A 25,116-nucleotide genomic window follows, 5' to 3' on the forward strand; every position below is an offset into this window, starting at 1 on the left:
TTGGGAATTCCATAGATATAACTATCTATATTACAGCAAAGCATTTGAAAAGCTTTTCATGATATCCCTGTGTAGGAGGTGTAAAAAATGTAGGATAGATGATTAGATGGGTTTAGAACTGGTTTAATGACTACCTAAAAGTAGTGCTTTATGGTCCATGGCAACATGGAAGCAGGTCTTTAGTGTCTACTTCAAGTTTCTGCCCCCCACACTATTCTGTTCAATGCTTTTACCATGGTCATGAGCAAAGCTTATCAAAATGGAGAATGGTGCAAAACTGGGATGTGGAAATGGGAACAGACTATACATTCATCCATTGGATGACAAAATACAGATCCAAAAATCTCTCAGTAAGAAAGGATGGTAAACCGAATCTAAGAAGAAAAATTTGTAAGTCCTATACTCAATTTTTAAAAAATCAGCTTTGCAATGAGAAGATGTAAGAAATATGGCTAGAGAGCAATGAAAAAATCTGGGGGTTTTGGTAGACCACAAGATCATTTTGAGTCTAGAGTCTCATAAGAAACCAACAAAGATGATGCTATCTTAGGCTGCCAGACTCTGGTGTCCAGAGTGAAATTAATGCCCTGCTGAATTTCAACCTGGTCAGATCAGATCTTTAGTATTATGTGTATTTCTGAGCCCCGTCATTTAGGAAGGACAATAGACAAATTGGAGCTCCTCCAGAAGAGAAGCAATCAGGAAGAGAAGGAGATTTGAAACCATGGTACATAGAGCTCAACTGAAGGACATGAAGATATTTAACCAGAATAGTAGAAGATCAATGGGAGCACTTGATCACTGTATTCAAAAACTGAAAGTCTGTTGTGTGGAAAAGGGATTGGCCTTCACCTGTTTGACCCCAAAGGATAAAACTAGAAACAATTAGAGGCAGATTCTAGCTCATTGTTGAGGATAATTTTCTAATCGTAAGAGCTGTCCAGCAATGGAATGAGCCACCAGTGCTACCACTCTGCCTCCATCCTCCCTTGGAAAACCATACGCTCCCAATTCTAGGTTCACACAACCATCTAACAGGAGGACTAGAAAAGGGAACTTTTGTAATCAGCATGGATTTTTTAGAAGATGATTTCTGAGACATTTGATTCTAGGAGGCTGGGTAATCCCTTTATCTCAAGAATTAAGGGCATTATCACTATCAAGGCTAGAGCTGGTATTCTATAGCAATTACCAATCCTGACTGCCTTAGTCCTTAGGACCAGACCCTCTACTCCCCAGGTTGGCTTCCCAGATTCCAGATCCACCATTTTTTGCCTGTTGCATCCTTCAAACCTTACCTCCTTGGTCCTTACTCAAACTTGGTACTGTCCTTCCATAGCTACCTGTACATACCACCACTTTGGATTGCTAACCTAGTGTTCCAGACCCCCTGCCTTCACTTTGTCCACTGACTCAAAATAATTTCCCAGCCTGTGCTCCCAGCCCTGTCTCCACCTTTCAGGTCCCAGGACCTTATCCTCCCTCTGCTAGCTCCATCTGGCTATAGTACTAGAGTGATCAAAAGACCAGAGAAGGGCAAGAACAGAGTGAATCAGACTATCAACATTTCAAATTTCCCACTATGTGCCAGACAAAGTGCTAAGCACTGGGGATGCAGAAAAAATGGAAGAAGACAGTCCCCACCCTCAAGAACCTTGCAATCCAATGAAGACAACGCTCAAAAGGAAACTGAAAAGTGAGGGATGGTAACCAGTTGGGGGACATGATGGTAAAGTCCATAGGAGGGCAGTCAGGTAGGATTCAAATCCTATCTCACATATAGGATTATATCTGATATAACATTACATCAAGAGTCAAGTAGAAAGAACAATCTTCTCCTGACTGGAAAAAGGCCAAAGGGAAATCCCATGCAGTGGACATGTGTAGTATGCCTATAGGAGTTCTCTTCTTTCTGTTGAAATGAGCCACATGGAACAGGAAAAAAATGGAAATAAACCAGGTGAATAAGGTAAAAGGGCATAAGATGAAAGGGCACACTCTTCATGAAGGTGATTTTGAGTCAGCAGCAGAGAGAAGCAATCACCTTGGAAGCCTTATGCAAGCCTGGAGCCTGGGCCGGTTGCCCAGAACAGCCTTCTAACAGGTCCTCCCGCTTCCATTCTCTCTCTTCTCCACTCAATATATTCATACTTAACCTCAAGCTGCCTCAGTTTCCTCATCTGTAAATTGGAAATAATAACAGCATTTATAGGAGGTATTACTGTGAGGATAAAGCGAAACGTCTGTAAGTGCTTCACAAACCATAAAGCGCCATATAAATGCTAGGCATCATTATTTCACCATATGAATAAACTTTATTTCGCATAAATGCTCTCCTGTCACTCCTGAGCTCAAAAAACTGCAGTGGCCTCCTATAGCCAACCCAGTCAAGCCCAGGGCCCTCTGCCTGGCATTACAGGCACTCCACACTTTGACACATGCTATGTAATTACTTTCTTTTGTGTGGTCTACATTGCAGTCAAACAGGACATGCCCCGGTGCATGTTAGAGATGCCTTGTTCTCTCCCTACCTTTGTCGTGCTCTTCCCTATGCCTTTCTTATTAAGTTCCTACACATTCTTTAAAGCTGTCAGCAGGAATGTCACATCTTTTCAGCACCTCCCCCACGCACACTGTTGTTATTGACCATCGTCCGCCGATGTCACATAGCACTTTCTTGGCACCTCTCAAATGAACTTTCCTTGTATCATGGGTCTGTGTCAGTCAAGTTCTTCTGCTAGACTTTGGGATTGCTAAGAATACCAATTATGTTTCCTGTATGTTGGAGTGCTGATCACAGAGATCTACACTCAGTAGGTACAAATATTTGGTGAATAATTGTATGACCCCATTTTAAAATGAAAGGCTCCTCCTCAAACAGGGAAGGGAATACGTTGGCACTCCAGCTGCAGTTGGGTAGAACAGCCCAGCTTTCAGACCCTGCTCTCAGGGTTCTGACCCAGTGGGCAAGGAACCACAGACAAAGAGGGGGGAGTAGAACTTACAGGACCTGCACCAAACCAGTGTTACCAGATGGTCCTCACCCAGTCTCTGCCCTCTACCAACTGCAAACTCCCAAGGAGGAGAGCAAGAGAATCGCCCAACTCTCTCTCAACTTACAGGACAAGCAAATAATAAACGCATCCTGAAAATAATTAAAATTGAAAATTGATTGTCTGGGCTATGGCAGATTTATGCAAAAGGGCCACTGCTCCTTAGGGACTAGAGGGAGAGTTTCCAAGGCCTGTGTTGAACAAGCTAAGCATTTTTTTAGATTATTCCCAGCATAATATGCCAAAGGGACTCAGCTCCATTTATTATTTCCCTAAAAAAATCAATGGACTGAAACATTCCCTCTAGACCTATAATATTTATTTCAATGTTCTGTCAATAAATATAACAAGGTTAGCTTTCTATCAGTTTAGCTGGAAGAATCATTTGAGGGAAGTTCTATTTGTTAAGCTCGATTACAGAAAGCAATCAATAGGGGAAAATTCCCCGGTCACTCTAGCCAAGAAGCATGGAGCTCAGAGGAGCCATCCTTAGGGGGAGGAAGCATGCTGCAGGCCAACAATCCCTCATTCTCTTTCACCCAAAGCTGGTAGGGGAGGAAAATTCAATGGGGCAAGTCACTTTCTCACTCTTACCTCAGTTTCTTCATGTGTAAAATGAGTGGTTCAGAAGAGCAGCATGGTATAGTGGATAGGGAATTGGAGTTAGAAGCAGGAAGATAGAGATTCAAATCCCATCTCAGACACTGATTAGCTGTGCAACCCTGGGCAAATTCTTTAACCTCTCTGGGTCTCAGTTTCCTTGTATGTAAAATGAGGGAATTGGACTTATTGACTTCAACAGTTCTTTCCAGCTCCAAATCTAAGATCCTATGATCATTCTTATCTCTGCATCTGTTTCTTCATCTATGGGAGGAAGGAAGGAAGGAAGGAAGGAAGGAAGGAAGGAAGGAAGGAAGGAAGGAAGGAAGGAAGGAAGGAAGGAAGGAAGGAAGGAAGGAAGGATAACAACTGCAGGTGACCCAAATAATAATGGGGAGCTGTATGTAGGGATAAGTAGGCTACAATGAATGGCTGACAAATTTATATTCCGTTTTAAGGCTTGCACAGCACTTCACATACTCTATCTCTTATAATCTTCCTAACAACCCTGTGGAAGTATATGCTATTGTTTATTATAACCATTTCATAGATGAGAAAACTGAGGCTCAGGGAAATTAACTGTAGCATATCCAGAGTATGTCCCTGACGTGCAATCCATACTCTGATCTTCTGCTCCCCCTCCTCACATTGCCTCTGTTTATTTGCACAAGAAAAGCGGAGGAAAAGGCATAATCAAGGAAAGGTATGACGGACTAGAAAAAAAAAGAGTGAATAGGAAAAGGGTCCCACATAGATCAAAGTATCCGTAACAAGGCTTTTAATTCTAGCAAAGAACTGCAAAATAAGCAAAGTGTCCGATGAATGGCAAATGACTAGACCAAATATAATAGAACATTCTTGAACAATAAGAAATTATGCTCATAAAAAATTCAGAGAAAAATGGGAAGATATATATGACCTAAAGCCATGTCAAATGAGTAGATTTTTTAATTGGATAAATATCAACAAAAATTATGATTAAAAAGAAATCAGACATTTTATATTATAATTATATATGTGTTTGTGTGTATATAATCTATATATGTAATTATAATTACAGCTTGGCCCCAGAAAAAGTACGAGAAAATGCACCTCCTGGCTTTCCTTGGTGATGTAGAGGACTGTGGATGGGAAATATTACCTATGCTGTCAGACACAATTGATGTTCAGCTTGGCTGAGCTATTTTCTTTTTGAAGTATCTTTGTTACATTGGAAGGCTCATTAGGTTAGGAAGAGTGGGAGAGATCTATTCAGAAATAATAATTATAGCTAACATTTATGTATAGAGTATCACATATGATCCTCTCAGTAACCCTGGGGAATAGATGTTATGATTATCCTCATTTAATGGATGAGGAAACCGAGACAAAGAGGTTAGGTGACTTGCCCAGTCACACAGCTATCAAGGCAGGATTCAAACTCATTTCTTCGAACCCACAACCAGCACTCCAACCATGATACTATCTGCCCCTATTATGATATACAAAGAAAATCAATAAGCTTTTTTTTTAAAAAAGCACCCTTTCATAAAACAATCGCTACTTTAACTCCCAATGACCTGCTTATACCAGCCAAAATGTTTCTGTGGATAGCTGAATGCTTTCACTGGCAGATAACTATTGGGTAGATGGAACCTTCCATGTCTGACTCATTGGTTCGCCTTCCCTAGGTTCTGAGTCTCCTTTGAGTTATCATTTGAACCAAACTGACCTCTAACCTATGGGTGGCAAAAGTAAAACAAAGTGCTCAAGAGGCAAGAAAGTCAGGAATCCAACAGCAGTTTAATTTCAAAGTAAGGGAAAGAGCTTATAAGCAAAGAGGCAGATTAGACAGACACATGTCAGGTCCCCATCCCTAGTGAGGGGACCCAAGGCATCATGGAGAGATGTCAATATTTATACCAATGGCTTCACAATGAGCTGTAGCCCTGAAAATGAGGGGTAATAGCAATAATGAGGCAAGTTTGATTCACAGCAGGGTTTCATGACCAGAACGTGAGTACTTATCCAAACTTGTCCAGTGCTTGTCTGAATTCAGAGAACACCTGGTGCTGGTCAAAGCAACACAACAGCTATATGAAATGATTCTGGGCTTTTGCTGTGGTAAGATCATTCAGAGGAGAAGCACAAAGGATTGTTGTTATGCCAAGTTCAGGGCACAGTTTGCTTGCTAGATCTTAGTTATGGAAAACAGGGTGCCTCCTAATATCTTGACAAAGGGTTAATATCTGTTACCCCTCTGGGTACTACAGTGATACCTATGAACTGTGGAAAGTGCAAGAGATAACCTCAAACTCAATAGGAGGTTGTCTCTTTTGAAGAATTGAGGAGAAACCATAGAAACGATAGATGAGAAGGCATGCAGGAGTTGGGGCATGAACCAAAGAAGCAAGCACCCCATTGATGAGATCAAAGGCTTGCTGATTGTTTTCTCAACCTGAGCCATCACTATCATCATTATTATTGTCATCTCTAGTCTGCCCTCCCCCGCCAAATCATCCTTTTCCAAACCTGGGTATTGTCAGTCTATCCTCTGACTCATCCAAGGAGATCTTTACCATTGACTTCTCCTCCTTTGGGAGAGGCTCAAGGGAACTAGGTGGTAGTTTCCCAAATCAGGGTGCCACCCTGCACCTGCTGGTCCACAGTTCAAATTATCAGCCATATGATATGGTGTCTGCCAAGAAAGTTTATCAATCTCTCCCTGTCCCCACCCCTGGCTGCTGGAATTCTTCTGAGTTCATAATAGGTAGACCATGATTCATAACTAGAGAGAAACACATTTCATGGGATCACAAATTTAGAGCCAGAGGGAGCCTTCACAAACATTCTGTCTAATATCTTACCTTTCCAGATGAGAAAACTAGGACCCAGATGGTGGAAGCTGAACCTGATATGGACTTTACCACCTGCCCTGGAGGGAAGAAAGGAGTTGTCATGGTCTTGAGACTTCTGGTTTTCCCAGATTATCTAAGTAATAACCATCATCCTGGGGTGTGGGCTTGGTGATTTAGACTGCACAGTCCCAAAAGGAAAGGAGGGTTATCAAAGGTAGATGACAGCTTCAGAAGGGGTCTGTCTCCCTTGAATAAGAGCCTGGAGAAGTCCTAGAAATTCAACTTTATTGACCTTGCCCCTGGGTCTACCATGGGCACACTAGGAGGCTGCCTACCAGGTAATAAAGTCCATCAACTAAAAATGATTCCCTAGTGGCTGCCTGAAACTGTCACCATTTTGATGGGGTGATGGGACCTGAACCCCTAAATGGAAAAGACCATGTCTTTGAAAGCAACCCAATCCCTGAATTTTATCATACATTTCAACAGCCCAGATCGCTAGTGTCTCACCCAAGACATCTAGCCCACCACAGTCCACCTAGATACTTGACAATCCTTTCTCAGTGCTCTTGGCCCACCCCAGACTACTTTATTCCTTTCACTATTGCACCTGCACCACCCCAGGCTATTTACCACTCCTTAATCCCATACAGATGTTTTCACTGTCCCTTTTTTGTATATAAGAATCAGTCTCACTCTCATTAAGTTGCAGATTCATTAGGAATCTACCCTGTACTATTGGTTTACAATAAACCTTGCCATTTTGACTGGAAGACAGATTGAGTGTGTGAATTCTTTCCAGGCAATCGCTACCCCATACACTGACATTTCAGGGTTCCCAGAAACCCCAAACCACATCAATTTGAGTTATTTCTTTGCATTAAATCACCAATGGAGTTATAAACTGAGAGGGAGAGTGACACTTCACTAGTGAATCACATCTTCTCTGAGCCTCAGATTCCTGCTCTGCAAAATGGGGATAATCATCTTTGTACCACCAATCTCATGAGCTCTATTTGTTGTTGTTGCCCAGTGATTTTTTCAGCGATGTCTGACTCTTCAAGAGTCCATCTTGGGTTTTCTTGGCAGAGATACTGGAGTGGGTTGCCATTTCCCTCTCCAGCTTGTTTTACAGATGAGAAAACAGAGGCAAACAGGGTTAAGTGACTTGCCCAAAGTCACACAGCTAATAAGTGTCCAAAGCTGGATTTTAACTCAGCTCTTCCTGACTTCAGATCTAGTGCTCTATTTACTCCATCACCTAGCTAAAAAGGAAAAGTGTAATTTTTTAGCAGAGGGGAGGAGAAGTGGACAGATGCAATCTGAACCAGTTATTAGATCCCTATAGAGAATTCCCAAAGTGGGAATTAACTCCACTGTGGCAAATTGGTAACACTCTTCTAACTTAAAGTCTTAGGAAGTTGCCTGAGGGCTCTTACTTAGATTTTTAAGTGACTAGCCTCTGATCACATAGCCAGTCTGTGTCAGAGACAAGATCTGAACCCAGGTCTTCCTGCCTCCAAGGACAGCCCTCTACTACAGCACAGGATCCCCCTCAGAGCTGTGATTATTATTGTGTTATCAACACCAGCCCACACACCGTTTGTCTTCTTTTTCTTTTTTGTAGTAATAACAGATATCCACAAAGTGCTTTAAGGATTGCAGAGCGCTTTGTATTTGTTGTCATATTTAATCTGTACAACAAGCCTATGAGATGGATGGTATTCTTTCTCCCATTTTACAGATGAGGATAGCTGCATGTCCCATGGTCTTGAAGCTAACAAGTACCTGACACTGAAGAACTAGAAATAAAGGAAGTACCCATTGATTGCAGAATGGTTAAACAAATTGTGATGCATGAATGAACTGGAATATTATGGTGCCATAAGAAACAATGTATATGATAAATTCAAATAAGGAAGGGAAAACTTAAGTAAATGGATACAGAACGCAGTAAGCAGAACCAGGAACTATGGAATCAGCTAGATGACATGTTGAATAGAATACCATACTTGGACTCAAGAATTTCTATGTCCACGTACTGCTTCACATACATAACTGTTTGATCCCCTAGGTCTCAGTTTCCTTATCTGTAAAATGGGCTTCCTGAGGATCTCTAGTCATCCTGATCTATATCTGCCCGCTGGACCCAGATGTCTCCTGAGGAGAAAGTGAGGCTGGTGACTTTGCACAGCCTCCCTCATTTAAATCCAATTCACTTGCATGCCTTGGCATCATCTTCCTTATGTCACGATCTTCTTCCAGAATGAAGAACAAATAGTATCTATTTCACAGGGTTCTTGTGAGGATCAGCTGAGATAATATATGTAAAGCACTTTGTACACCTTAAAGAACTTTATATCAACATCATTATTTTACTCTGTATACATATTAATTGCAATAATATACATGGAAGGAACAAGAAATGAAATCAAATATAATATTGTAATAACCAATATTAGTTCCGAAGCAGAAACGAAAAAATGCACCTCCCTCCTTTCTTTGAAGACATGGGGGATTCTGGGTCTTGAATGATGTGAGACTTGGTTAAGGGGTAGATCTTTTTTTTTTTTTACCAAATTGTTTTCTCTCTTTTTCATTTGTAAATCTCTGTTACAAGGGATGACTTGCTGGTTAGGAGAGGGATGGAATATATTTGAAAATTTTGAAAGACTTCAATGCTAATTTTTTAATGGTATCTAAAGTTAGATTCCTGCACAAGTCTTCCTGACTCCAGGCCTAGTTCTGTATCTGTTACCACACTTATTCAATAGTGGAAGGTTAGCCCATCTGATGTGAACATATACAAGAAGAATTCAGAAAGGCGTTGAGTCTGGGAGAAAGCCATCCTCCTCCCCTTTCCTTTTTTGGTGTTGCTGGAACATTTCCATGATCTATACCCAAGACTGAAATCTTCATAAGGAGACATTTATATCTGAAAATAAGTGCATTTATTGCAAACATAAATACCCAGGGATGGCCCAGTGGCACTCTGCTGTGGTAACTGAACTGCGGAGCATCTTCAAACAGAGACAAGATGCACATTTTTCATTTTGCCTAGATGACCTCTAGAAATGAAGGGATCTACTGGTGAACGTGACCCCTACAAGCAAACTGGTAAGGGAGCCCTGCAAAAAGCAACTCTTTAAGAAGGCTGATGTGGTGGGGAAAGCACTGAATTGGAAAGGTTAGAAGCAGACCTGTTCATCTATGGCTACTAACACAAGACAAGACAGAGCTAGGCAATCAGTCAGAATCATAATCACTTGACCTGGGGTAGGAAATGGTTGTGTTTGTCCTGCATCCTTGAAGAGGACCATGACATCAAGATGATGACATGACTTGCAGTTGACTTGTATTTGAGTGAGGGAGGGCTGTGCAAGGTCACCAACCTCACTTACTTCTCCTGAGCCATCTGGGTCCACTAGCCAGATATTCATCAGGGTGACTGGAGATGACCCAGGATGCAATGGGAGACCCTGGCTCTCTTTCAGGCTAAGGTCTTTTCAGGTTCTTACTTTGAGTGATGTGACGCTCTTTCAGTGAACAGGCCTCTTTAAGAGGTGAGTCAAGAGATGGTCCCTTTAATTTAGGGGTAGGAAATAGAACACTGTAGGAGGCCAGAGGAGGATTCTTTTGGAAGGAAGGGGTTTGGTGGAAGAGTTCACCATAGCTTCATACCTGATCTCTTCCTTTTTTAATTAGTTGTTCTTGCTAACTAGGTATGAAGCTGGCTTTTCTATGCTTCTGAAGGATTGATTATAAACTCTGACTTCTAATTTGGGGCCCTGGGGAAAAGCCCCTGTCACTCTACCCTAGTTAGGACTCTGTTGGAAGATCTGGGTTTGAATTCTAACTCTGCTAGGTGTGTCACCTAGGGCAAGTCGCTTATCCTCTCTAGGAGGGTGTTTGACCAGATAATCTCCCAGGGTCCCTCCCACTATACATCCCATGATCCTATCTTCAGGGCTTGGGTCATTGCAATAAACCACTCCTCTCATTTTTTAATTGTTTGTGGCTGGGATAGTCTCCTACCTGAACACCGCCCCATCCCAGTCACACCCCTTCCCTGGCATGGAGACCTTCCAATCTCTCTGATTGCTTTCCATGTCCCAAAGGTGACATTCAACATGTGAGCCTCAGAAAGTAATAGCCATCCTCAACCTCTGCCTGTAAAATGGGGATGATAACATTGGCAATAATACTCCTCATGAGGTTGTCAGAAAGTGCTTTGTAAATCTTAAAGCATCTATTAAAAATGGAAGCTTTGCAAACTATTCTCACTTTCTCTGTGATGGGGAAAGTTCTTTTATGAGGTCATAAATCAATGAAGTGGAAAAGAGTCCATAGAGATCATCTGAACCAGGGTTCTTCACTTTTTTTTTATCTTAGACCCTTTTGAAATCTCTAGAACCCTTCTCAAAAGAATGAGGTTTTTTTTTATTATAGTTGAAGGAAATATTAATTTCCGTTAGAGACTGGTAAAAAATTTTTAAAAACATATTAAGATATTATTTTTCCCCTAGTCTCACAGATACCACTCCCCCTCCCCATATCTACTCACAAAACTACTGATTTAAACCAATTGTAATTTTCCAGATAAGAGGTCTAGAAGTGACTTGACCAAGGTCATGCAGTGATTCAGTAGTGAAATTAAATTCAAACATAGGTCTCCTGGCCAGGAGTTCTTTGTCCTATTGCCTCAAGACTCTCCCCATTCCAAATCATCCTTCACTCAGCTGCCAAAGTGATTTTCCTAGAGTGCAGGTTTGATTACACACACACACACACACACACACACACACACACACACACACACACACACACACACACACACACACACACACCCCACCACCACCACCACCACACCCCTACTTAATAATCTTCAGGGACTCCCTATTATCTCCAAGACCAAATCTAAAATGTTCAGTTTGACTTTTAAAGCTCTTTACAATGTCTTCTTCCTACCTTTATAGTCTTCTTGTACTTTCCTTCCCTCCATGCATTTATACAATTCAGCTACACAGTCTTATTTATTGCTTCTTGAACTCAAGACCCCATCTCCTGGTTCAATGCCTTTTCCCTGGCTGTCTCCCATGCCTGAAACGCTCTCCTTCATCATCTCTGCCTCTTGGCCTCTTTCAAGACCAGCTCAAATCCCACCTTCTGCAAGAGACTGAAAAGCCAGGCTCTTTCTCTCCCCTTCCCCTCTCTGAGGGCACCTTCATCTTGCACTGTCTGCATCTTGTATGTCCATAGTTATCTGTACATTGTCTCCTCTGTTAGAATGTCCACTCCTTGAGGACAGAGACTGGGTTTTTGCCTTTCTTTCCAACTGCAGAACCTAGCACCATGCCCAGCACATAGTAAATGCTTAATAAAGGGATATTTACTAACTTCTGCTTCGTGAATGCTCCTCAGAACTGATGCTCTGGATTTCATATTAGTGAAATATGAAAGAAGCAAGACCCATAGAGTTGCTACTAATGTCTCCATCGTTGTTTCTTCCTCATCCCTCATCCCCAAGGAGGTTTCCTCTGGAACACTGGGCCTGGCTGTGGGTACCACACTTAGAAAGGCTATTGATTAGCTGGCAAGCATCCAGAAGAGGACAGCTAAGATGGGGAAGGGCCTTAAATTCATACCATATAAGGATCTGTTAAAGAAAATGGCCATGTCTAACCTAGAAATAAGATCTTGTAAAATGGGCCTCATAATACTTTCACAAGGTTGCTATGAAGCTAAGCATTTTATAATTGCAAAACACTATAGAAATAGGAGTGATTACTGCTGTGGCTACTATTACTTTCTGATTCTAGTGTTCATATTGTTGTTTTTCTATGATATACGTATGAACAGAAATGAAAAAGTGTGAACTTCAAGGCTGGGGGCTGTGAGACCAGGGTGTGGCAAGGGAGGCACAAGTTGGGGGAATCATGCAGGTGTGTATGTATGTATGTGTGTATGTGTGTGTGCCTATGGGGGGTCGATGTGAGAGCAAGGGTGTGGCAAAGGAGATGGAGGAGCTGTGCAGCTGTGTTGCGTGTGTGAGAGGAGTGCTGAAGAGATCTCCAGGATAGCAAGGAAACGTCCCGGCATGCACCAGTGTGCATCCACAAAACCAGCCCCAGGGCAGTGCATGCCTGAGTGTGTGCATGACAAGACACAGATTGTCAATTCTGGGGGAAACCAAAGCATTTCTAAGTTGAGGTTCCAGGAAGAGCTCTTGCTACACACTTACTGCTTCACTCCTGGCAGCCACCTCTTCAGAGCTGGCACCCACCAGCATTTTCGTGAGGGTGCTTAGTACTCAAGGCTCCCCTGGCACAGAGTGCTCAGGTCCCCTCAGGGCTGACAGAGACACCTGGACTTGGCCATCTCTATGGTATCTCTTTCCTTCCCTCTTTCTCTCCTTTCTTTTCACCCTTCATCTCTCTCTTTCACCCATTAACCAATGCTCTGGTCACCAACTGCCTTATTTAAGGAAAACTGTGAAGACACCTGAAGAGAGGGCTGGTTAACTTTTAGTTTGCCAGTGTTGCTGAGGAAAGTAAGAAAGAAATTAGCAGTGAATCCAGCTGTTCTGGCAAATGTGACACTCCGCCCCCTTCCCAATAGTAGCAAGGTCAATATGAGTCAAGAGAGTGCTATGGCAGCCATAAAAGCTAATAGTCTAGACTACATTAAGAGAAGCAGAGCTTCCAGGAATGCAGAGGGGATTGTCCTTCTGTACTCTCTGCCCCAATTAGACTAGATCTGGGGCATGTACTTAGTTTTGGGTACCACATTTTAGGGATGATATTAATTAGCTGGAGAGCATCTAAAAAAGGACAACTAAGATGATGAAGGGCCTTAAGTTCATGCCATATGGTAACCCAGAAAGGAGAAAATCCAAGGGGCCATGAGCTGGCTGCAAACATTTGAAGGGCTCTCATGAAGGGGAGGGATTATGTCTGTTCTGCTCTGCCTGAGAGGGTAGAACAAAGAGTCAAATTTTGCCTCCATGTCAAGAAAAAAATTTCTAAAGAATCAGAGCTGCCCCAAAGTGGGATGGAGACAGGGGAATCCCCTCCTTGAAGGTCTTCAAGTAAAGACTGAATGACTCCTTAATGTATCCACTGTGGAAGGAGTCCTCTGAAACAGGTTAGACTTAATGACTATTGACACTCCTTCTGATTCTGGAATTCTGTGATTCTTTGAGTAACAGAAAGAGGACTGGAACCAGTCAAGAGAAGAGGCCTGGCTTCAAATCCCAAGCCTGACACTGATGGGCAATTCATTTAACCTCTTTGACTTCAGGTTTCTCACCTGTAAAACTGCGATCAAAGTATTTACCTTACCTACCTCAAAGGGTTTTTGAAAGATTCAAAGGACATAATGAATGTAAAGCCCTTTGAAAATCGGAAAGTGTTAGGTCTAAGTCAGTTAAAGTCATTGTCAATAGGTATGGGGCTGACCCTGTGATTTCTTCTGTGTATGGAGCTGCCAGGTGGAATTCCCTTTACCAAAGCATATAACTCAGCCCAGTGCCTGGTACAAAATAAATGCTTGTTCTTTTCCCACTGCCCTATATCCCTCTCTCAAATGTATATAGGCTTCGAGGTTTCCCTGAAGCACAGAGAAATTAAAAGACATGTCCAGGGCCACACGGACAATGTATGTCAAAGATGAAATTTCAATCCACAGCACTCTGACTCATTATTATTGAAACACCTAAAACCCTCCTCAATGAAACAAAACTGGAAATTATTGATGAACTAGTGCTTCTCCACTGACATTCTTCTCAGATGGCCTTGCACAACATAGATCAGGGGCCTTCAAATGTTCTTCCAGCTGAACTCAAACACTGGACATGTCCTGACTGTCAGAGCTGAATGAGACCTCAGAGACTAGTTAACCCAACTCCCTCATTTTACACATGAGAAGAAGGATACCCAAGGAAGGGAAGGGATTTACCCAAGGTTATAGTTAGCAAATATCAGGTTTTCTGATTCCTGGTTTTTCTGAACCCAGGTTTTCTGATTCCAAGCCAGGAAATTATATAGAGGGAAATACAGTCAGTAATCCTAACTTTGAATGGGAATGGGATGAATTTACCTATAAAATGGAAGTAGATAGCAAAATGGATTAGAAACTAGAATCCAATAACATGCTTTTTAGTAGAGGCAGAGAAAGACTTGAAACAGAAAGACACACACCTAAAATAAAGGGCTGCAGCAGAATCTAATATGCTTCAGCTGAACTAAAAAAAAAGGCAGGGGTAGCAATCATGAGCTCAAACAAAGCAAAAGCAAAAATAGATCTAATTAAAAGGGATAATCAGAGAAACTACATTTTGCAAAAAGGTGCCTTTAACAATGAAATAACATTAATATTAATATCAACATACATGCATCAAATGGCATAGCATCCAAATTCTTAAAGGAAAAGTTATGAGATCAAATCAGCCAATAATTAAAGAAATTAATTCTGACTATTCACCAGAAGATCAAATATAAAAGTTGAAGCTGAGATATGTTGACCACATAATAAGACAACAAGACTCATTGGAAAAGAATTTGATGTCAGGAAAGATTGAAAGCCAGAAGAAATGAGAATGGCAGAGGATGAGATGGATAAATAGTGTCATGGAAACAGTGAACATGAATTTGAACAGGCTTTAGAAGGGTCTGGCGGGTTATACTGCATGGGGTTATATAAAGTCAGATGAGGCTGAACAATTGAGTAACAACAAAATATACATTATAGGAGGAGATAGTAAAACTGTATTAGTGGGGAACCTCAGCCTTTCCCTCTCAGAACTAGATAAATCTAATCATAAAATAAATAAGAAAAAAGTTAAGGAAATAAATAGAATTCTAGAAAAGTTAGATTTGATAAGCCTCTAGAGAAAATTGAATGGAAATAGAAAGTAGTAAAGCTTTTTCTCAGCTAAATATGGCATGTTCATAAAAACTGGTCAAGTATTAGGGCATAAAAAACTCACAAATAAATGCAGAAAAACAGAAATATCAAATTCATCCTTTTAAGACCATAAATAAATTAGACAATAAAAATTACACTTAGTAAAAGTCCAGGGAAAATAAATAAAAAATTAATTGGAAACTAAATAATCGAAGTCAAAGAACAAATCATAGAAACAACAAATAATTTCATGAAAGGAAATGACGAGAATGAGACATACCAAAATTTATGGGATTAAAAATGCAATTAAAAAATTTAAAGGGACAAATTAAAAATCCCCAATAAAACACCAAATTGGAAATCCTGAAAATCAAAGGAGAAACTAATAAAATTGAAAGAAAAAATTTAACTAACAAATAAAATGAGGAACTGGTTTTATGGGGAAATAAAATAGATAAGCCATTGGTTGATTTGATTTAAAAAAAAAAGAAAGAAAGAAAACCAAGTTACCAATATCAAAAATTTAAAGAATGAATGAAATTCAATGAAAATGAAATTAGAAGTCATTATTAGGAGCTATTTTACTGAATTTTATGCCAATAAATCTGACAATCTAAGTGAAATGGATGGATATTTATAAAAAATATAAGTTGCCCAGTTTAAAAAAAGAGGAAATAGAATACCTAAATAACTCTATCTTAGATAAATTGAACAAGCTATAAATGAGCTCCCTAAAAATAGTCCCCAGGACCAGAAGGATTCACAATGAATTCTATCAAACATTTCTAGAACAATAATTTCAATACTATATAAACTACTTGAAAAATAGGCAAAAGAGGAAGGAGTCCTATCTAATTTATTTTATAATACAAATATGCAACTGATACCTAAACCAAGGAAAGCAAAAACAGAGAAAGAAAACAATAGGCCAATTTCCCTAATGAATGTTGTTGGGGGGAAAATACAAGCAAAGAGAATACAATATTATGACCTGGTGGAATTTACAACAGGAACACAGGGTTGTTTCAATATTAGGAAAACTATCAGTATAATTGACCATATAAATAAGAAAAATAATAAAAATTATACAATTATCTCAATAGATGTAGAAAAAGTTTTTATCAAAATAAAACACTTATTCCTATTAAAGAAAACACTAGAATGCAAGGGAATAAATGGATCTTTCCTTAAAATGATAAGTAGTATCTATTTAAAACCATCAGCAAGCATTATTGGTCATGGAGACAAACTAGAAGCCTTCCCAATAAAATCAGGAGTGAGCATTACCACCACTATTATTCAATATTGTCTAGAAATGCTAAGTATAGCAATAAGAGAAGAAAAAAGAAATTGAAGGAATTAGAATAGGCAATGAGGAAACAAAAGTATCACTCTTTGAAGATGATATGATAATATACTTAGAGAATCAACTAAAATACTCGTTGAAACAATTAACAACTTCAGCAGAGTTGGATGACATAAAATAAACCCACGCAAATCATCAGCATTTCTATATATTACCAACAAAGAACAGCAGGAAGAGATAGAAAGAGAAATTTCATTTAAATAACTACAGACAATGTAAAATATTTTCTAATCTGCCTGCCAAGACAAACTGAGGAACTATAGGAACAAAATTACAAAACACTTTTTACACAAATAAAGATCGATCTCAACAATTAGAGAAATACTAATTGTTCATGGGTAGGCTGAGCCAATATAATAAATAATGACAATTGTACCTAAATTAATTTACTTATTCAGTGCCATACCAATCAAACTACAAAAAAAAATTATAGAGTTAGAAAAATATAACAAAATTCATCTAGAAGAACAAAAGGTCAAGAATATCAAGTAAATCAATGAAAAAAAGTGAAGTAAGGTGGCCTAGCAGTTCCAGATCTACAAGTTTATTACAAAATAGTAATCATAAAAAACAATCTAGTACTGGCTAAGCAACAGAGTGATGGATCAGTAAAATAGGTTAGGTAAACAATACACAATAGTAATGACCATAGTAATTTAGTATTTGATAAACCCAAAGATCCAAGTTTTGGGGACAAGAATTCACCATTTGACAAAAATTGCTGGAAAAACTGGAAAGCAATTTGGAAGAAACTAGACATAGACCAACATCTCACACCATATAACAAGATAAGGTAAAAATGGGTGTATGATTTAGACACAAAGGGTGATATCGTAAGCAAATTAGGGGAACATGGAAAATTTTGTCTGTCAGATCTAAGGGGAAGGGAAGAATTTATGACCAAACAGGAGACAGAGAGTATCACAGGACATAAAATGGATAATTTTGATTATATTAAATTAAAGGTTTTCCACAAACATAACCACTGAAGCTAAGATTAGAAGGAAAACTGGAAACAGGGGGTTGGAGAGAGAGAGAATTACAATAAGTTTCTCTGATAAAGGTCTCATTTCTCAAATTTATAGAGAATTGAATCAAATCTATAAGAATATAAGTCATTTCAAAGGATACAAACAGGCAGCTTTCAGAAAAAGAAATCAAAGCTATATGTCATATATCAGTCATGAAAAAATGCTCTAAACCACTATTGATTAGAAAAATGCAAATTAAAACAACACTGAGGTGCCACCTCATACCTATCAGATTGGTTAATATGATAGAAAAGGAAGATGATAAAAGTTGGTGAAGATGTGGGAAAATTGGGATGCTAATGCTTTGTTGGTGGAGTTGTGAACTGATCCAACCATTTTGGAAAATGATTTAGAACTATTCCCAAAGAGCTATAAAACTGTGCAAACCCTTTGACCCAGCAATACCACTACTAGGTCTGTATCCCAAAGAGATCAAAGAAAAGAGGAAAGTATTTATTTGTACAAAAATGTTTATTAGCAGCTCTCTTTTTGGTGGCAAAGAGTGAGAAATTGAGGGAATGCCCATCAATTAAGTAATGGCTAAATAAGTTGTAGCATATGATTGTGATGGAATACTATTGTGCTATAAGAAATGACAAGCCAAATGGTTTCAGAAAAACCTGGGAAGATTCGTATGAACTGATACAAAGTGAAATGAGCAGAATCAGGAGAACATCGTACATGGTAACAGCAATAATGTATAATGATCAACTGTGAATGACTTAGCTATTCTGATCAATACAGTGATCCAAGACAATTCCAAAAGCCACATGATGAAAAATGCTATCTACCTCCAGAGAAAGAATTGATGGAGTGTGAATGCAGATTGAAGAATAATTTTTTCACTTTTTTTCTTGGTGATCTTTTTTGCAATATGGCTAATATGGAAACACATTTTGCACGATTTCACATCTATAATTTACGTTGCATTTCTTGCCTTCCCACTGCATGGGGAAGAGTTTGGAGTGAAGGGGAAAAATTGAAAATTCAAAAAGTCTTGCTTTTTTTATGAATGTTAAAATAAACAACTTTTTTTTAAAAAGACAAAAAAAAAAGTTACCATTTTTTTTTAAGTTTGCAAACTCCCTGTTAAAATTTCTGGTCTACACAGGTGCAAAGGGCTATCATTTGTGATAGAGGAAGGAAGATGCACCCTAATGAAATTGTGGACTTTTTAGACATTGAAGTAAGAACAAATGCTTCAAGTCTGTATACAACTTTTAACTTTGGGCCTTCTAGAGGATAGGTGGTGTACTGGACTTGGATTTTGATCTGAGACCTGAGTTCAGACCCTACCTCTAATCCTTATTAGTAGTATGATCATGGGCAATTAGCTTCACTTTTTAAAAATCTCAATTTCCTCATCTCTAAAATGAGGAGAGTGATACCTGGAATACTTAATTCACAAGGTTGTTGTAAGGATCAACTGAGACAATCTTTGTAAAAAATTTTTCAAACCTTAAAGTGCTATAGAAATGCCAAATATTATTATTATTAATGGCAGTGAATGACAGGAACTACAGAGAAAGGTAAAAATACAGAAACTTCACCAAGATCCTGTCTTTCCAGGCCCTTCATGTAGTCTAATGGATTGGGAGGCAGGTAACCCAACTCTGTGTCCTAGCTCTGCCACTAAATTTCTGTATGATCTTGAGAAAGCTCCTTCCCTATTTAGGGCCTTATAGGACCATAGATTTAGAGTTGGAAGGGACCTAAAAACCCAACCCCCTCATTTTACAGATGAAACTGAGGCTCATAGAGGAAAAATATCTTGCTCACGTTTGCACAGATAGTGAGCAGAAGAGCCAAGTTTCAAATATTGGGTCCCCTGACTCCAGATCTAGCTCTCTATCTGTTGTAACACATGACCTTTATCCAATTCCTTCATTTTACAAATGAGTAAACTGAGGCCTAGTAAAGCAACTTGTCCAATGCCATATAGCTAGTAAGTGGTAGAGCTGGACTAGATGTCTTTTTCTGTAAAAAGAAGGCAATAAATAGATTTCCATTAATTGGGAAGTGGCTAAACAAATTAAGGTACAGGAAAGTAATAGAGTATTACTGTATTAAAAGAGATGATGAGCATGATGAATCCAGAGAAGCACAGAAGAAGCTCCATGATGCCATGAAGTAAGCAGGGCCAAGAAAACCATATGAACAACATAAATGAAGGAAAATTCTTAAAAATCCAACATTTAATCTTGCAAAACTGATAAGAAAAAAAACATGGTTCCAAAGAAGATACATATATCCCACTCCCTTTGCAGAGGTAGAAGGTCCACGAGTGTAATAAATCACACATATTTTCAGACTTTTGTAATGTAATTATTGGTTTTTGTTGTCTGTTTTCCCTCTTTTTTTGGTCTTTAAAAATATATTATTTGTTATATGGGGTAGCTCTCTGGAAAAAGGATGGATATTGGAGAAAGTAAAGCAAAGTAAAAAAAGACATTGATAAAAAAATTATTTTTTTAAAAGTTTGAAAAAGATGGTTTCTAAGATTTCTTCTACCTTGAAAGTAGTCTGACTTTATCACTGTCCACTGATTCAAAGCTTGTGATACTCAGAAAAAGCAGGGGCTAGTCCCAATCCTAGACAGTACTAGGGAGTATTCCCTATTCCTGCCTAGCAGCCAAGAGGGGAGGTGTAAAGACACCCCAGAGGATCCCCTCTTTCATTGGTGTGATGTATTTTACTAAATCTTGCAAAACTTGTGGAGAACCAGATTAACTAGTTCCCAAGCAAACCCATTCCACACTCCCATTCCTTTGCCCCAGTCACCTATGGCCAATTGCCTTCTTGCCACATCTATTTTCCACATGGGGATACTGAGGCAAAGTGCTTTTTCCTAAATGTTCTGAAAGACACCAGAATTCCAGCCCAGTTATCTTGACTCCAGGTCTACTGGGACTGCCATTGGACAAAAGAACAAGAACAAGAAGGAGGAGGAGAAGACAGCCTGGGAAGGATGGAGAAAACCTGTCAAGTCCCATTTCTAACACTAGCTATGTGACTTTGGATAAGTCATTTCAGTTCCCCGAGTCTCAGTTTCATCATCTGCAAAATGGGAACACTCTGGTCCTTTTCAGCAGTTTGGGAACTTACAGGATGTTTTTATGAAAGATTAAGGGAAGTCGATAAAGTGTAAAGCAAAAGGAATTCATTATGGCACTTACAAGCTTCTAGGGCCCAAAGTCTTCAGGGAAAGCATGATAAAGAGACAAACAGGAGACCCAAGAACAAAATGGAAAAGATATAACTAAGTAGGACCCCAGGCCTCATGTAAAATAGCCTTCAGACTAGGGCAGGAGGAAAAAGGGGAAACAAAATGGTCCTGAAAAAAGGTTTGTCCACCTGGAAGAACATAAGGTCCAGAACAGCAAGGGAACTAATGAAAAGAAATGTTAGCAAAGGTGGCCTAGCTCTACCAAATCTCAAATTGTGTTATGAAGCAGCAATTATCAAAACCACTTGGTACTGACTAAGAAACAGAAAGGTAGCCAAGTGCAATACTCTAGGTATTGCAATAGACTAGGTGTCTAGTCGACACAATAGGCAATGAATATAGCAATCTACTGTTTGATAAACCCAAGGACCCCAGCTTCTGGGATAAGAACTCACTGTTTGATGAAAACTGTTGGGAAAACTGGATAATAGTGTGGTGGAAACTAGACATAGACCAATGCCTGAGACCATACACAGGAATAAAGTCCAAATGGGTACATGATCTAGGTATAAAGACTGATACTTATAAACAAATTAGTGGAGCAAGGACTAGTGTATTTATCAGATTTATGGAGAAGGGAAGAATTTTTGACTAAAGAAGAGATAGAAAGCATTATAAAGAGCAAAACAGATAATTCTGATTACATTAAACTGAAAAGTTTTTGCACAACCAAATCCAATGCAACCAAGATTTAGGAGGGAAGCAGAAAACTGGGAAAGAATTTTTGCAACTAGTGTCTGTGATAAAGGCCACATTTCTAAAATATATAGAGAACTGAGTCAAATGTGCAAGAATACAAGTCATTTTCCAATTGATAAATGGTCAAAGGATATGAACAGGCAGTTTAGAGGAAGAAATTAAAGATATCTATAATCATATGAAAAAATGCTCTAACTCACTATTGATTAGAGAGATGCAAATCAAAACTCTGAGATATCACATCACACCTATCAGATTGGCTAACATGACAGATCAGGTAGATGATAAATTTTGGAGAAGATGTGGGAGAGTTGGAACACTAATTCGTTGTTGGTGGAGCTGTGAGCTAATCCAATCATTCTGGAGAACAATTTGTTACTATGCTCCAAAAGGCTTAAAAAATGTGCATACCCAGTAATATCGCTTCTAGGACTGTGTCCCAAAGAGATCATAAAAACGGGAAAGGGTCCCACATGTACAAAAAAATCTATAGCAGTTCTTTGCAGTGGCCAAAAACTGGAAATCAAGGAGATGCCCATCAACTGGGGAAGGGCTGAATAAATTATAGTATATGAATGTAATGGAACACTATTGTGCTATAATGATGAACAGGAAGCCTTCAGAGAGGCCTGGAAAGACTTATATGATCTAATGCCAAGCGAAAGGAGCAGAACCAGGAGAACTTTGTACACAGCAACGACCACAGTGTGTGAAAGTTTTTTTTTTCTGGTAGACTTGGAATTGCATTGAAATGCAAGGACTTAAAATAATTCCCAATGGCCTTTTAAGGCAAAATGCCTTCCATACCCAGAGAAAGAACTTTGGAATTCAACTGCAGAATGTAGCAGATTATTTTCTTTTGTTTTACATTTTGGTTTGTTATATGATTTCTGCCATTCATTTTAATTCTTCTACGTAACATGACTATAGTGAAAATGTATTCAATAGGAATGTATGTATAGAACCTATATAAAATTGTATGCCATCTCAGTGACGGAGGGGGGAGAGGGGAGAGAGAGGGGAAAAAATAATCTAAGTTATATGGTAGTGATTGTAGAACACTGAAAAAAATAAAATTAATATAAAAAAAGAAAAGAAAAAAAGCTTGTCACACTGGGCAGACCCAGCTGCAGGAACTCTTCACCATCCCTTATAGTGTGTGAGATGGAGGGGTCCCACCTTCTCTCTATTAGGAAGCTCACTGACAAAGGAAGAAAAACAGTTGGGTGTGGTGGTATATACAGATAATCTCAGTTCCTGGGGAGTAAGAGGATGGCAGATCTCTTGAGCTCAGGAGCTTTGAACAGCAGTGGGCTAAGTCATTTTAGGTGTCTGAACTAGGTGTGGCTCCAATGTGATGGGGAGGAGAGGGTTGTCTAAGGAGGGGTGAACTGGTCCAGGTCAGAAACGGAACAGGTCAAAGTGTCAGTGCAAATCAGCAGAAGAATCTGACCAACTAGCGGGTGCTACATTTCCAGAATGAGAGAGATAGCAAGACCAGTCTTGAAAGACAAAGAGATGAAGTTGCCTGCGTGTGTGTTTGTCCTTCGTTGCCGAGGGAGACCATGCCATCAGAGAAATGATGACATGACTTGCACTTGACTGTGTTTTGAGTGAGGGAGAGCTGTGCAGGTCACCATCCTCACTTCTCCTCCAGAACCACCTGAATTCAATGACCAGATACTCATCAGGATGACTGGAGATGACCCAGGATGAGGCAATTGGGGTTAAATGACTTGCCCAAGGTCACACAGCTAGTGAGTGTCAAGTGTCTGAGGTGAGATTTGAACTCAGGTTCTCCTGACTCCTGCACTGGTGCTCTATCCACTGCACCACCTAGCTGCCCCAGAGAGACAAAGGAAAGAAGGAAGGAAGGAAGGATGGAAGGAATGAAGGAAGGAAGGAAGGAAGGAAGGAAGGAAGGAAGGAAGGAAGGAAGGAAGGAAGGAAGGAAGGAAGGGAAAGGAAGGAAGAAAGAAAGAAAGAAAGAAAGAAAGAAAGAAAGAAAGAAAGAAAGAAAGAAAGAAAGAAAGAAAGAAAGAAAGAAAGAAAGAAAGAAAGAAAGAAAGAAAGAAAGAAAGAAAGGAAAGGAAAGGAAAGGAAAGGAAAGGAAAGGAAAGGAAAGGAAAGGAAAGGAAAGGAAAGGAAAGGAAAGGAAAGGAAAGGAAAGGAAAGGAAAGGAAAGGAAAAAGGCATATTTGTGCTCATCTAGCTGATGTATCATATCTAGCATCACAGATGAGGAGGCAGGAAGGATATGCCCAGAGCAACATGGCAATATGATGTAGCAATAAATAGGGAGTGATATAGAGACTTTGTTCTAGACTAAGTGAAGAAAGCTATCACCCATTAAACTGGGAGATCCTGCTGACAGGAGAGAGAGGAGGAGGATGGCAGTATTACAGGTGGTATGGTTTGGGGATGACTAGGAAGTAATACAGAGGCTTCATCCTGGGCAAATAAAATTTAAAAACCAATAAGTAGAAGTTTACCTATACACTATATCCAAGGCAGGAGCTCACAGAGACCCCCAAACCCAGAAAAAGTCTTTGGTCTATCACAGAGAATAAGTAATCCTGGCATTATCAACCTCACAGGAATATTATGTGCATCAAATGAGATAACAAGCATGAAAATGCTTCAGAAATGTGAAGAGTAACATGTAAATTATTATTACTTTATATATTTAGAATGCTTGGTGTATTGTTTAAAAAACATCAGTAACAACTTGGGAATCGAGAGACCTGAATGCTAGTCCTGGATCAGCTGTGACTCATTGTGCGACCTCAGGTAAGCTACTTCCCATGTCTGAACCTCAGTTTCCTATCTACAAAGTATATCTGATGTGTTTCTATCAACTTTCCAAATTAGGAGGAGGAAAGCATTTTGTAAACCTCAAGAACCTTTGGAATCTAAGGTGGTTTCATTTTTGTATTTATATTCTCCAGTACCTAGCACAGTACCTGGCACAAGTTAGGTATTTAACATTACATGCTTGTATATATTTACAATATTAAGCTGATGGATGGATGGATAAACGGATGGATGAATGGATGGATAGATGGATGGATGGATGGATGGATAGATGGATGGATGAATGGATGGATAGATGGATGGATATGTGAATGGATATATGAATGGATGAATGGATGAAAAAATGGATGGAAATGTGAGCTCTAAGTCTAGGTGTCTGTGTTCCCTAAGGTCATTTGCCAACTATTTTCTGTATTAGCCATAGTTCTCACACACACACACACACACACACACACACACACACACACACACACACACACACACACACACACACACACTCTACCCCACCAAGAAATGTTGGTTTAGGCCTGCAAACTATAAACACTAACAAAACAATAGAGTAATATCTGGAGGCCTTTGCCCTACC

At 39.5% G+C, this 25,116-nt stretch overlaps 1 long non-coding RNA gene across 1 annotated transcript in view; it reads right to left on the reverse strand.

Moving 5' to 3' along the window:
• Positions 1-25,116, reverse strand: part of LOC140504693 (uncharacterized) — a 60,401-nt gene that overhangs the window by 7,438 nt on the left and 27,847 nt on the right. Inside the window, exons 2-3 of the long non-coding RNA XR_011967200.1 lie at positions 6,500-6,567; positions 2,045-2,180 (exon numbers count right to left, since the gene is read on the reverse strand). This is a non-coding gene — a long non-coding RNA (uncharacterized lncRNA). The remainder of the gene's footprint in view (positions 1-2,044; positions 2,181-6,499; positions 6,568-25,116) is intronic.

This window comes from Notamacropus eugenii, chromosome 5, assembly GCF_028372415.1.
Source record: "Notamacropus eugenii isolate mMacEug1 chromosome 5, mMacEug1.pri_v2, whole genome shotgun sequence".
NCBI classification, from domain to species: domain Eukaryota; kingdom Metazoa; phylum Chordata; class Mammalia; order Diprotodontia; family Macropodidae; genus Notamacropus; species Notamacropus eugenii.